The sequence below is a fragment of the Pantherophis guttatus genome, chromosome 18 (assembly GCF_059756535.1).
Source record: "Pantherophis guttatus breed Tessera chromosome 18, ASM5975653v1, whole genome shotgun sequence".
NCBI lineage: Eukaryota > Metazoa > Chordata > Lepidosauria > Squamata > Colubridae > Pantherophis > Pantherophis guttatus.
Genome location: NC_142080.1, coordinates 1,908,589 through 1,922,652, shown reverse-complemented (window position 1 = coordinate 1,922,652; position 14,064 = coordinate 1,908,589). Strand labels below are relative to the sequence as shown.

Below are 14,064 nucleotides of genomic sequence, written 5' to 3'. Positions count from 1 at the left end.
GAATTACCCAGAACCGTATAAAACAACCTTCCTTAGCCCTGAGTTCTCCATCCATCCAACCGATTTGACTTGTCTTCATTTGCTCTTCTGTCTGTGATCAGGGTAAGTTGGAGTCTTGATATCTCCAGGTTGGCGTTTAGAAGCAATGGAGTTGATATTAGAAGGTGTGGGTAGTTCAAATAATTAACTGTAATAATTTGATCAGAAAAGCTCCATGCTGCTTCTGATCTACTAGTGAACCTGCTAAAATTTATTAGATCGTTCCAGAGGCCCCAAGCTTTGGAATGGAACTAATACGATCATTGCCTTTAAAGTCGTCTAGTGGAATACTGACGGATCTGAGTTGCGCACTCGGAAAAAATTGTAAGTCGTAGAGATCAAATCTGCTATATTTTCCTCTCGTGAGGTTTAGTCCTATTTGGCTATAAAAAAATGAAATGGTGTTCACATGTCTTGCATCTCACAAGATCTTCACTGCCAGGAATTTATGGTTATATATTTATAAGGATACTCCGATGCAAACTTACTGCTTTGTGTTTATCCACGTTACGACAAAAATTAGAAAACGTCTTGATTATTCTCAGTAGCATCTATGTGGATTTGTCTCCCATGGATGAAAGACTATGTTAATTGAAGATTCCTCTTCTTTTAACGACCTCCACCATTTGCGGGGTGGAGTCTGGGCAACTGAATGAAGCTGAGCATTTACTGGCCGGATGCCTTTCACGTCGCCAATGCGGAGTTTTGTTCAGCAGATACATTCTCAGTGTGCCCAGAGAGAGAGAGAAATATCTGCCTCTACCTAGGATCGAACTCACAGCCTCCAGATTGTGAGGCGAGAGCTCCACCTCTAGGCCACCGCACCGCTCATGTTAATTGAAGATTCATCCTGCCATATTGATTTTGGTGGGTTCTTCCGGCTTCTCGTTAACCTTTGCCAAAGCTGATCCTTCTCCTCTATGCTTGTGTATTTGTGCATGTGTGCGTACTTCATCCTTCTGTCTGCATTTCAGAAAGAATTACGATGCCTTGCCATTGTGGCAACTGCTGCTCTTCATGCTGTGGAAGCAGCCCCAACATGATTGTTTGTGCTCCTGGAAAATCGTACCATGTTTCTCCGTCGTGTTGTTGTGCCCCCTGTTGTGCCCCCTGTTGTACCAGCTGCTGTTGTCCCCCCAAAATGGCCTGCCCCAGCCCCATGCAGTACTGCTGCCCACCGGCGATGAAATGCCAGCCACCTGCGCAGTTCACACAATGTTGCTGTCCTCCTAAGAAATGCTGTTAGAAAGACTCCGGAGAACCGAAGCTCAACTTTTGGAGGTCCTGTTCGCTCCATCTTGCTGAGAAACGATGCTCAAAGCTAAGCCTGGTCCACCATCTTCCCATCTTCTTCTTCTTTCTGGTGCAGAGATCCTGCTTGCTTAACACCTGATCACCCATTTGTGAAGGTGGTGTGGCTTTCTCCACAGGAGAAGGGTCACCATCCTTGGGATGTAATGAGATACTTGATGTCTTGTTCTTCAACTGCTTGGGCTCTGTGGCCTACTGTTTAATTCTACTGTCCCTCAAGGGAGTAATAAACTTTGCAAGCACGAATGTTCTGTGGTTGTGTTCATTTGGTGGTTGTGGGATGAAGGAATTAGAGAGCATCTGGTGGAGAAAGGCAAGACCCAACATTCCGTGTATCAAGATGTAGCTAGGGGTCCAGGTTTTAGAAGGTCCTTCAACAAGACATCCTCAAGAGATGTGATGCAGCTGTCAAAAAAGCCAACACAGTTCTAGGCTGCATAAACATAGGGATAGAATCAAGACAGAGAGAGAGACAGAGAGAGACAGAGAGAGAGAAAGAGAGAGAGAGAGACACCTACACACAGACACACACAGAGTCAGAGAGAGAGAGAGAGAGACAGCGAAAGAGAAAGAGAGAGAGAAAGAGAGAGAGAGAGAGAGAGAGAGAAAGAGACAGAGAAAAAGAGAAAGAGAGACCTACACACAGACACCGAGAGAGAGAGAGAGAGAGAGAGAGAGAGAGAGAGAGAGAGAGAGAGAGAGAGAGAGAGAGAGAGAGGGACCAAGTGAGAGAGAGAGAGGCAGAGAGAGAGACAGCGAAAGAGAAAAAGAGAGAGAAAGAGAGAGACAGAGAGAGAAAGAGACAGAGAGAAAGAGAAAGAGAGACCTACACACAGACACGCAGAGAGAGAGAGAGAGAGAGAGAGAGAGAGAGAGAGAGAGAGAGAGAGAGAGAGAGGCAGAGAGAGAGGCAGAGAGAGAGGGGTGGAAGAGGAAGAGAAGGCATCAACAGAGGCATAGAAACAAAATTATGTGAAGTATTAGTACCGCTTTATAAAGCCTTTAGTAAGGCCATACCTGGAATCCTGCATCCAGTTTTGGTCCCCAACATTACAAAAAAGATGTTGAGACTCTAGAAAGAGTGCAGAGAAGAGCAACAAAGAGGATTAGGGGACTGCAGGCTAAAGCATATGATGAACGGTTGCAGGAACTGGGTATGTCTAGTTTCATGAAAAGAAGGACCAGGGGAGACATGATAGCAGTCTTCCAATATCTCAGGGGCTGCCCCAAAGAAGAGGGAGTCAAGCTATTCTCCAAAGCCCTTGAGGGTAGGACAAGAAGCAACGGGTGGAAACTAATCAAGGAGAGAAGCAACTTAGAAATAAGGAGAAATTTCCTGACAGTGAGAACAATTAATCAGTGGAACAACTTGCCTCCAGAAGTTGTGAATGCTCCAACACTGGAAGTTTTTAAGAAGATGCTGGATGACCATTTGTCTGAAGTGGTGTAGGGTTTCCTGACTAAGCAGTTGGGTTGGACTAGAAGACTTCCAAGGTCCCTTCCAACTCTGTTATTCTGTTCTGTAGTCTTCCTTAGGGAACCTATCTTCACCACCAATATTGCCAGCACAGATAAGTCCTCAACACAGAACCCTTCGTTTACCAATTGTTTAAGTTACAATGGTGCTGAAAGAACTTGCATGACTTATGACTGGTCCTTGCATTTATGACTGCCAAAATGTTCCCATGGTCACATGACTTTGATTTGGGCTCTTAGTAACCTGCATAGATTTACAACAATTGCAACATCCTAAAGTCATGTGACTGCAATTTACAACTTCCTGAGTTGACTTCTTTTTTTTTCTCCAGTTTTTATTGGTTTATAATATAAAATACAAAAATACAAAAGCAAATAGTGGGAAAAATGGGGGAGGGAAAGGGGAAGGGAGAAGCGTAGAAAAGAAGAGGGGAAAAAGGGGGATTGACTTCCGACTCCCTTTGGTGAAGTAGAATAAGACATCAAACCTCAACGTTTTACTTTTACATAATGGTATAAGAAGGGGACACGGTGGTTCAGTGGCTAAGACACTGAGCTTGTCAATTGAAAGGTCGGCAGTTCGGCAGTTCGAATCCCTGGTGCCGCGTAACGGGGTGAGCTCCCATGACTTGTCCCAGCTTCTGCCAACCTAGCAGTTCGAAAGCAGGTAAAAAATGCGAGTAGAAAAATAGGGACCCCCTTTGGTGGGAAGGGAACAGCGTTCCATGCGTCTTTGGCATTGAGTCATGCCGGCCACATGACCATGGAGACGTCTTCGGACAGCGCTGGCTCTTCGGCTGTGAAACGGAGATGAGCACCGCCCCCTAGAGTCAGGAACGACTAGCGCATTCTAGTTTCTTGACCTCTTGAGTTAGTCAAAAAGCTTAGGGCTAAGAAACCAGACATTTAGGTCTTACATCCCTCAAATGACAGCTGCAGTTTTAGTTCAAGCAGAGGCTTCAGTGTTTTCCATCAAATGGGACCAGTTTTTCTACCTGGATCTACAGGTTTTAATAACGAGGATGAAGAAGTTCAAGAGTCCTGCAGACATAGAAGCCTCCAAGGCTGCTTCAAAATCTGGGAAGGCCAGATCCTTTCCTCTAATCAACCTCCTTAGATGTTCCATCTGAACCTCTTCAATTTTCCCCTCTTTAAAATAGGCCAAAAACACCACTTAAGTCATTGACTGTGTTATTAGGTAGTGTAAAATTAACAGGTATATATTTATGAGTGAGGTGCGTGAGATTGGGAGGATCAAGATCCAGATTTAAGGACAAAGAGCTGAATGTTTGTAGAGTCAGTTACCAGAAATAAGCTTTGTCAGGAATGATCGACCCCGTTTCCTGATAAAAAAAAACCAAAACATGCATTGATATATTTGTTTAATTATTTATTGAATGGATATTCGGACATTATTCAAAACAATGCTTGGGATTAGAGACAGAGCATTTTCAGATGAAAGTTCAGTTCGTAGCGTGGGGTGACCCAATTGGAATCCAGGAACCCAATTGTCCGAATGTTGTAATTTCCTTTGCAAATGTGTGTCCCACAGAAAGGCTGGGATTTGATCTCAGTCTATGCCCCCGTCACAGCTTGGTTATTGGCCAATGGCTGAACCCTGTGTCAGGCCTGGAAGCCATCTTTTCCATTAGGCCTTCAGAGCTGCCACGTTTACTACTGTGGGAAACTGGAGAGGGGGGATTGTATGGAGCTGGGGTGATGTGTAGTCATAATAACATTCCTTTCTCAGAAAGTCAAGGACATCTTGCCCTGGACCTGGACGGCTGGAACTGGGAGGCATCTCCAGTTGGGATGGTGCTTTGATTGGACCACATGATGGACATGTGAGGGCTGGGGCAGGGGCTTGGGTTTTCTCTTGGGTGGGGAGAACCTGGAAACTTTCAGATTCGGGTTTTCCCAGATGTGCCAATATGACATCTCTAATAAAATGTAACTTTGAGGAAACTCGAGCTTTGGACGTTTATTCCGTTGGGGGTGTTACTTGGAACCCTGACACCCTGTTTGATTGAAACAGTGATGTTAGTGATTCTCTCTAACAAGCAGTTTGGTTTCAGGAAAAATTTGTCCTGTAATCAACAACTCCTACACTGCAGAAATATTTGGACTACACAACTCAACCAGGATAAAGCAATAGATGCAATTTGCATAGACTTCTGCAAAGCCTTTGATTCAGTGGTACACAGCAAACTACTGTTAAAACTATGACCTTACGGCATTTCCAGATCCCTGCACAAGTGGATAGCCGCTTTCCTGTCAAACAGGCAACAAATAGTCAAAATAAGGAGTGCCCTCTATACTTATACTTATACCTGTTTATACTTATATGTTTATACTTATACTTGTTTTCTCATACATGCTTGACAAACTAAATAAATAAATAAAATAAATGTTCACCTATTGGCCAAGAAGGGCACATTCTGATTGGCCAAAGCTTCTCTGCAAAAGGTATTGGCAGAACACCCAACACTGATATTCTATTTCAACTAGAGCTTTGGTTCCATCAAAGTACAATATGGGGGCTACAAACAACCTAATTAATTGAACACACTCAACATTTCTGATCAAGAAGCACAACAAATCTTTAATGATTAGAAATGGCCTTGTGCTCTAAGAAAAGTTACATTTCTCTTCTACCGTGTTGAGAAAGGGAATCTCCTTTCCGACATCATGGATGGGTGGACTTCAACTCCCAGGGTCCTCCAGACAACATGGCCATAGCTATGGATTCTGGGAGTTGAGGTCCACCCATCGGGATGTTGGTGAGGTTGGGAAATGTGGTTCTAAGATGGAGCCTAGGGACATGTGTTGTAGTGATGCAAGCATTGAAGTAGGTGATTTTGCTGAAGCTCTTGCTTTGATCTTACAGCAATTGTAGGGGTTTGTAGCACATCTCTCCATTGGTGCAATATTTCAGCATGGGGGACCATTGATATTGCACCGTGTAGGTGTACATCATCCCAACCACATCATCTGGATCCTGAGAAGGACTTAAATTATTGGCGTCACCATGGGAGGCTGTATTTTTGCCGCCGCCGCCATTTGCTGTTTCAAGCTTCTCTTCGCTTTTCGGCTGAGAGGAAGACGGAGAGGTGGCCTTCTCCGGATCTTCTTGAGTAGGCTTGCTTTCAGGATGTACATGCTTGTGTAACGGGCAGCCAGATTCCTTGGAATCTGGAGAAAATGGCAGGTCGATCATTTCAACGATATGCGTTCTCCTGTAGAATTCTCTGTGAGGATGGCTGTCATCGAAGTGAATAAATTCCGCGATATTCGGGTTCTCAAAGAAGATTCCTGGGTCTGGTGCAATAGGAAGAGTCAGCATTTCGTGGTGGTTAGGATGGAGGCAACCGCCGAGGCCGACCTCGTCTAAAGGTTGGAAACTCACAATACGCACTGTTGTGATTTCTTTGGTGCTTTTATTCGGACTAGTGCTAGACATTTTCCTCAAAGGCTGAGGACTTTACAGCTGTAAGTAAACAGAATGTTCCTGAAAAGAAGAGATAAACAAGGGTCTAAGTCAGTGGTGAAATTCAATTTTTTTTAAACTACCGATTCTGTGGGCATGGCTTGGTGGGGGGGGGCTTGGTGGGCATGGCAGGGGAAGGATACTGCAAAAATCTCCCTTCCCACCCCACTCTGGGGCCAGCCAGAGGTGGTATTTGCTGGTTCATCAAACTACTCAAAATTTCCACTACCGGTTCTCCGGAACCTGTCAGAACCTGCTGGATTTCACCCCTGGTCCAAGTGAGAATCATCATCTCCGGTACGGGTCTATGAGTCTTTGCTATGCCCCAGGACTGAGATGAGTCATCATCTTCATTTAACGACCCCATAATGCCTTGCAGGGTGGTGTCTGGGCAACTGAATGGAGCAAGCAGAGTCTGTTAATGGCCAGATGCCCTTCCACACCCACATCTCATGTATCCTCCTTGTAAAGGTACAGTATCTATTTTCTTACTTCTTCATAGGATTTATGTGTGTTTTTCCTCTAGCCAGGTTTTTCCTATATAACCAAGGTTTTTCTGCAGCCCTAGCTCAGTAGAATCACATCCACTCGATTTTGGGCTTGTCCATCATTGATCATTGTTCATTCATCTTATTCTTTAACTTCTATTTGCTAATTAATTGTTCGGGTCTGCTCTTCTACCATCTCCTTCTTTTATTTTAATACAATCTTTCCTTTTCTTCTCCCCTTCTCTCTCCTCTTCTATCCCTTTCTACTTTCCTCATTCCTCCTCTCCTTCCTTTTCTACTTCCTCTCCTCTTTCCCCTCGCCTCTCTTCTTCCTCCCTTTCTTACCCTCTCTCTTACTCTTCTTTTCCCCTTCTTTCTTCCCCTCCTTTTCCCATTCTTCTTTTCTCCTCTTCTCACCTCCCAACTCCCCTCCTTTCCCCCTCTCTACTCCTCTCCCCTTCTCCACTCCCTTGTTGTTTTCTTTTTCAATTCAATTTGAGCAAGGTTTTGTTTTTCCTTGAAGACGTTTTGCAATGAAGAAGCTCTAGATTGCTCCTAGAAGCACGAAGCCGAAAACACCAGCCTGAAGATGACGAATGAGACTTCGTCGAAATGTCGCCAAGACACTTCCAATTTTACACGGGAGAAAACTCGAATAACCAAAGACCTACATATATATATATATATATATATATATATATACACACACACATACATACATACATACATATATATTTCAATGAATAATTTGCAAGAAATCTAAAACAAAGTCACGAGTTTTAAAAAAAATCATAATAAAACCAGCAATATAATATACATTTTAAACAGGAAAGGAATAGGAAAGCACATTAAGTCTATTCTCTTTATTGGAGAATTAGGCTGTGAATTTGAAGGACCAGTCCTTCTATCTCAGCCCAACCTACCTTACAGGGTTGTTGTTGTAGGAGAAAACTGTGTTGGATATGTTTACCACCTTGAATAATTTGTAAAAATAACACAGGCAGGATACAAATTAAATACATAATGGTAATAATAGACAATATAGGCACCCGGTGAATTCATCTAGGGAAGGAATTCCATTTTACCGAAGAATCAATCTCTTTTATCGCTGCCCACTTCACGGTTGAAAAGACTTGGAAATTAATTTTAGGATCTAGAGAAGCTTACATTAGGAGACTGTAATTGCAATTGACCTTCAAACCATGTTCACTCTTTGTATTAGATGTTCTTATACAAGATCTAGTGCAGATTGCAATGTTCTAGAGCAGAGGTCTTCAAACTTGGCAGCTTTAAGACTTGTGGACTTCAACTCCCAGAATTCTCCAGCCAGCTATGCTGGGAGTTGAAGTCCACAAGTCTTAAAGCTGCCAAGTTTGGGGACTCCTGTTCCACAGCAACCTTGTGAATGTTAAGATTAAGCATGGGGCATTCCGGGAGTTGAAGCCCACCCATCTTTAAGTTCTCAAGATCCAGAAATACCATTCTAGAAAAACACCTACCTCGATCAGTTCCTACTAACATTTTTTTGGTGGAACTGGTGGACATTTTTGGACCATGGGGTGGTACCCAATTTCCGAGTAGTAGAGGCAAGTCCCTAATTTGATGGGAGGATTTTGGGGAGAAGCCAAAGAAAGTTCTAAAAAACCCCCAACCCCATTAAAAAGTATATATCCACTCACCTTTTAATGTGTGGCAGCTCAAACAGGGTAGTGATATCAAGCCAAATGCAGGGAGCAAATGCTATTTAACAGGAGAAGGTGCTTAGAAATAATCCCTTCGACCTTCACGGGATGTGACACATTTGGGGGAAAATAGCCCTTTGACTTAATTTCCTGACAAAATATGTTTTTGATCTCCCATCTGACCTATGATGCCCTGTCATTGTCCCTGCTGACTCAGTTTGATGCCTCCCCTGTTTGATTAAAGAAAGGAATTTCTATAACTCCTCTCGTCAATTACAGCCTGCGTATAATCTCGGCAGAATCATAGAGTACACAGCACAGTCTGGAAATTTGTCCAGAAGGTATTTTTTCAGCCTTAATTTGCAGGTGAGACTGAGGCATGAGAACTGGCAGGTTCACTCAAATTAAGATTTCCAGCCCATTGTTGCTTGGTTCAATGTCATATGTTCTACAGCCATGCATTGTCATGGGTCCCATCCCATGACCAATGGATAGGAGGTCATGTAATCATTGAATCATGTTGAGAAGCTCATTTTTCTCATAGAATCATAAGATAGGAGGAGAGAGTTAAATGAGTCATCAGCCTAGAGTTGTTACGTTTCCATAAACAATCTAAGTCCATCCCATCTTGAATTCCATTGACCCTTATCTGGCGTCAATTTAGTAGTGAACTTCAGTTGACTAGATTCTTGGGTATAGGTTCAATAAATCTTCTGAATGGTCCTGATTCTTGGCACCTGACAGACTAACCAATACAAATGGATGTCCAACCTTTGCATAAAGACTTCGAGTGATGGATCACCCACAGCTTCAAGAGGAAGACAGTCCTATTATTATAATGACTTGGAAAGTCAAGAATATTGACTCTAGTTTTGAGTTGGGTTTGTCTCCTTCCACCGAGTCCCATCCAAGCATTGGTGTGTGGAGAATGGATCTACATTTCAGTTCCTTTCACCATTCTTCATAGATTGGATCTTCAACCCTACGCCTTTGTCGTTGCTCTTCTTTGCGCCCTTTTCAGTTCCTCGGTGTCCTCCTTGTATCGTGGTAACCAAAGCTGGACACTATTCCATGTTTTCTAACCACTGCAAGGTAGAGGTATAATTTCCTGTAAACTCAATGCTCTACTTCTGTTGATGCAGCCCAAGACTGCATTAGCTTTCTTGGCAATTGCAAAATAGAATACTTAGTTGTACCTATCTACCAGGACAGCCGGAGTTTGGTACATGTATATTAGCTTTTTTGCTAAGGGCAGAATCCTACATTTCTACTCCAGCTTTAGGCACAAAAACTAAGTGGCTGACTTTTGAGAAGTCATCCGCTCAGTTGTTAGGAAGAATGGCAAATATCCAAGGATGTCCCTAAGAAAATTTCATGGACTTCTTAAGAAGGCAAGATTGACTGGAGTGTAGTTGTGTATATACACACACTGAAATATCACCGGCCATCCAAAACTGGCCTTGATTTGAATTACAAGTAAAACATTGGTGTTGAATCCATCTGTGGTTGCCTTGTTACAGGTAGTTCTTAACTTACAACCATCTGTTTCAGTGATGAAATCCAAATTTTTTTTACTACCGGTTCTGTGGGCATGGCTTGGTGGGAATGGTATGGCTTGGTGGGTGTGGCTTAGTGGGCATGGCAGGGGAAGGATACTGTAAAATCTCCATTCCCACCCTACTCCAGGGTAAGGATATTGCAAAATCTCCATTTGCACCCCACTCTTGAGACAGCCAGAGGTGGGATTTGCCAGTTCTCCGAACTACTCAAAATTTCCGCTACTGGTTCTCCGAACTGCTCAAACCTCCGCTACCGGCTCACCAGAACCTGTCAAAACCTGCTGGATATCACCCCTGATCTGTTTGAAGTTACAACAGTGTTGAAAAAAGCAACTTACATCCCGTTTCTTGTGCTTACGGCTGTCGTAGTGTTCCCAGGGTCACATGATCAAAAATTTGGGTGTTTGGCAACTGGCGCTGTATTTAACTGGTTGCGGAATCCCGAGGAGAGCTGATTGCCATTTTGTGGCCTTCCCAGCTTACTTCCCACAAGCGAAGTCAGTTGGGGGAATGCAAATTTGTCTAACAACTGTGGCATACAAATCAGCCACAAAACATTTAACAGCTGCATTTGAAAACTTTTCAAAATAAAAATGGATGCAGTTATATAGAAACCACACTTGCCTTATGTGAGAAAATCAAGGCAATGTGGATATTTTACTGTCAAGGTGGGAGTTCACAGATTTGGGTAGGCCAGTCTGATATGTATTTTTAATCTTCTCTAGGTATGTTGGCTATCTCTGAGAAATTATGCTTAGCAATCTCATTTCTGAAGTGTAGCATCTTCCTGTGACGTCCATCAAAATCCACAGACCAATACACCTCTCCTGGGCGTGGTGAGGTTGTATGTTTTATGGGAAATAACTTATTTTCTTTAAAAAAGAACACCTATATTAACTTTTGGGGACCAACGTCTATTTAGAATTTAAGCCCTGTGACCAAAAGTTGGAATCACATCCTTTGTGATGGTAGGAAACAATCTGGGAAGAGGAGATTAAACAAAGTTTCGATCATGGTCTATCGATCACTGAAAGCCCTTGTAGAAATGGTGTTTTACTCTCCGTTACAAAACTAGAACCAACAGATATATTTTGGAATTGCGGGAAGGTGGAGGAATCTAGGGTCTAAGGTACCAAGCTAGAAGCAGGAGACCAAGCTGGCAGGGTGACTTTGGGTCAATCACTAGGAGACTGTGAGTTCTAGTCCTGCCTTGGGCATGAAAGCCGGCTGGGTGACTTTTGGCCAATCATCAGGAGACTGGGAGTTCTAGTCCTTCCTTAGACATGAAAGCGAGCTGGATGAGTTTGGGCCAATCAGCAGGTAATGGGGAGTTTATATATATATTTATTTATTTTGTCGCATTTCTATGCCACCAAACTCCCAAGGGACTCCAGTCTCGCATTGGTCAGGAAAGCTGGCTGGGTGACTTTGGGCCAATGAGTAGGAGACGGAGATTTCTAGCCCCACCTTTGCCATGAAAGCCAGTGGGATGAAATAATAAAGGTAAGATCAGGGGTGCTATTCATCAGGTTCTGGAGAACCAGTAGAGGAAATTTTGAGTAGTTCAGAGAACTGGCAAATCCCACCTCTGGCTGTCTCAAGAGTGGGGTGCAAATGGAGATTTTGCAATATCCTTCCCCCAGGAGTGGGGAGGGAATGGGGATTTTGCAGTATCCTTCCCCTGGAATGGGGTGGGAATGGAGATTTTGCAGTATCTTTCCCCTGCCACGCCCACCAAACCACGCCCACAGAACCAGTAGTAAAAAAAGTTTGAATTCCGCCACTGGGCAGGATGATACAAATTATACAAAAGGCAAGTAAGTAAGTAAATGAATACACTAAAACCAGAGCAAATGCACTGATGACATTATTTTATTTTGGATAGTATATTAAAGAGGAATTAGGAAGAGGAAGAGGATGAGCAGCAGCAGGACAAACAATTGGACAGGTCAGGAGGAACATCAATATACACTAGTAGTCAAAAGCAACGGCACAAAAGGCCTTGAAAGACTTTTTAAAGAAGAGAAAAGGATGGTTACATCTTCAAAAGCATCGGTGGGAATGAGGAAGAGCTGGGAGAGCAGGCAGGTCCCTAATCTGTACTGCCAGGATTTCAGCAGCTTCAGTAACCACCACAGCAACCACCACTGCTGCCTCTTCTGGAGGAAGGGATGCGGTATGCCATTATCCCACCGCAACCGAAACCACCGGGCGAGCAAGGCATGCAACAGCATGGGCTGCAGCAGCCATAGCCCTGCATGCGGCCGCAACAGGGCATGCAACAGCCCATGGAGCCACAGGAATTTCCACAAGGGACGCAGATAATGGTGGTTCCATCCGAGCCGCCTCCGCCGCCGCCGCAGTTACAGCCACATCCGCCATACATGGTTGCAGGTGGAAAGTCTGAAAAAAATAATGGATCACAAGTGAACATCAAGTTGTCTCTTTTCCACCGGTATCAGCAAGCTCCTTCGTGCCCTCACTAATTCAATGGAATTGGGGGGCATTCATTGTTGCAGACTTTACTCAACTAACAATGAATCCCTTTTCCCTTGTCTTTGTGGCTTGACTACAGTTGTACAAGAAACAATTTTGTATTGTTGGATCTTCGGTCAAGCCAAATCTGGCCGATAGCCGTTCTCCAAGATTTGACGTCAGTGTTTTTCCACATATACACAAAACCTCAATTCTCCACGTCTTTCTGTAAAGCTGGTACTTAAACCATGGGGCCCTACTGTCCATATGACCGGGTGGACCAGACACAGTTATTCTGCTTCCCAAAGCTAGCAGATGGATGTTTCTGAGATCTCATGAACTCAGTAGTGGGCCATCTTCCACAGTTAGCTTTCAGCTTGTGGTTCTCAGTAGCTTCAGCTTGTTGTCATCATCAAGTCCACCATCAATTGTCATCGTTCCTTAGACAGATCCGTCTAGTCCAGCATCTTATGTCTGATGGTGACCAAGTGGACACCCAAGAGATGTTCAGAAGCAGAAGCTTCTAACTATACCTCCTATAAGTGTTTACAGCTATTACCAAAAAAAAAAAAAAAGCTCAGGTGAGCTCCCGTAACATACCTTGTCAGTGTCTAGGAGATGAAAAGTTCACAACCTATGCAGATAGGTAGGTAAGGATTTGCAGTGGTGGTGGACTTTTTATACTGTCTCTCTGTGCACCTTTTGCGCATGAACAGGTCACATCCGCTGGAGCCCAAACCTTAAATTAACCACAGGAAAAGACATTTCCTAAAATGTGATAATATTCGGTGTTGATTCTCCAGCTTCATTTACCTCTTTCATTAAAGACCTTTGGAGTAATATATTGTGTGATTAAAACGATCTTCTGGTAGGAATGCTGCAATTATCTTCTATGACCAGAAAGCCCTGAGGAAATTAAGCCATGCTGAGGAATATAGATGTTTAAGGCCATGAGATGGTTTACTTACTAGGATGAGGGGAGTTAACGTCATGTACTCATAAGCAATGAGAATCAAACTCCAGCTTCACTACTGCGTGATCCGAGCTATTGTTTTGGTCTATTAGGAATGGAATGAAGCAGACAATTAATTTGGATCAACTTTTACACAAAAACTCCCTTTGATTTTTTAAAAAATGGATCTGTTTTTTAGAACATAAAATCATTGGGCTGGCAGTCACCTCAGAGGTCTTCTAGTCCAACCTTTGCAAGAACATTGTTGTCATCCTCCGGGGTGAATAGGTTGGTTAATCCTATCAGCCATTTGGCTAGTGAGACTTCCTTTAGCAACTGACAAGACTGACACGAGGTTACATTGCTGCGTTTTGAAGTTGCTCATCATGCTAACCTGTCCTCTCGTGATGCTGTGATGATGGTTGTCCAAACTGGGTCAATGCAGAAACTTTGGTCTGGGTTTAATTAAGCCAGAAATTGGGTGGCTTCATTAAACACTGAAATATCATCGTCCATCCAAAACTGGCGTTAATTTGAAGTACAAATCAAACACTGTTGTTGGATCCATTTGTGGTTGCATTGTTACAGGTAGTCC

General features: G+C 43.4%; 2 long non-coding RNA genes across 2 annotated transcripts; both read left to right on the top strand.

Annotated features, from left to right (window-relative positions):
• The first annotated feature begins 10 nt into the window (after positions 1-10).
• On the top strand, positions 11-1,596 carry LOC132712526 (uncharacterized). Its single transcript, XR_009623181.2, has 2 exons — positions 11-102; positions 1,014-1,596. It is a non-coding gene; the product is annotated as an uncharacterized LOC132712526 (long non-coding RNA).
• A 5,122-nt stretch (positions 1,597-6,718) lies between these two features.
• LOC132712525 (uncharacterized) lies at positions 6,719-12,600 on the top strand. Its single transcript, XR_009623180.2, has 2 exons — positions 6,719-6,784; positions 11,928-12,600. It is a non-coding gene; the product is annotated as an uncharacterized LOC132712525 (long non-coding RNA).
• Positions 12,601-14,064: the final 1,464 nt, after the last annotated feature.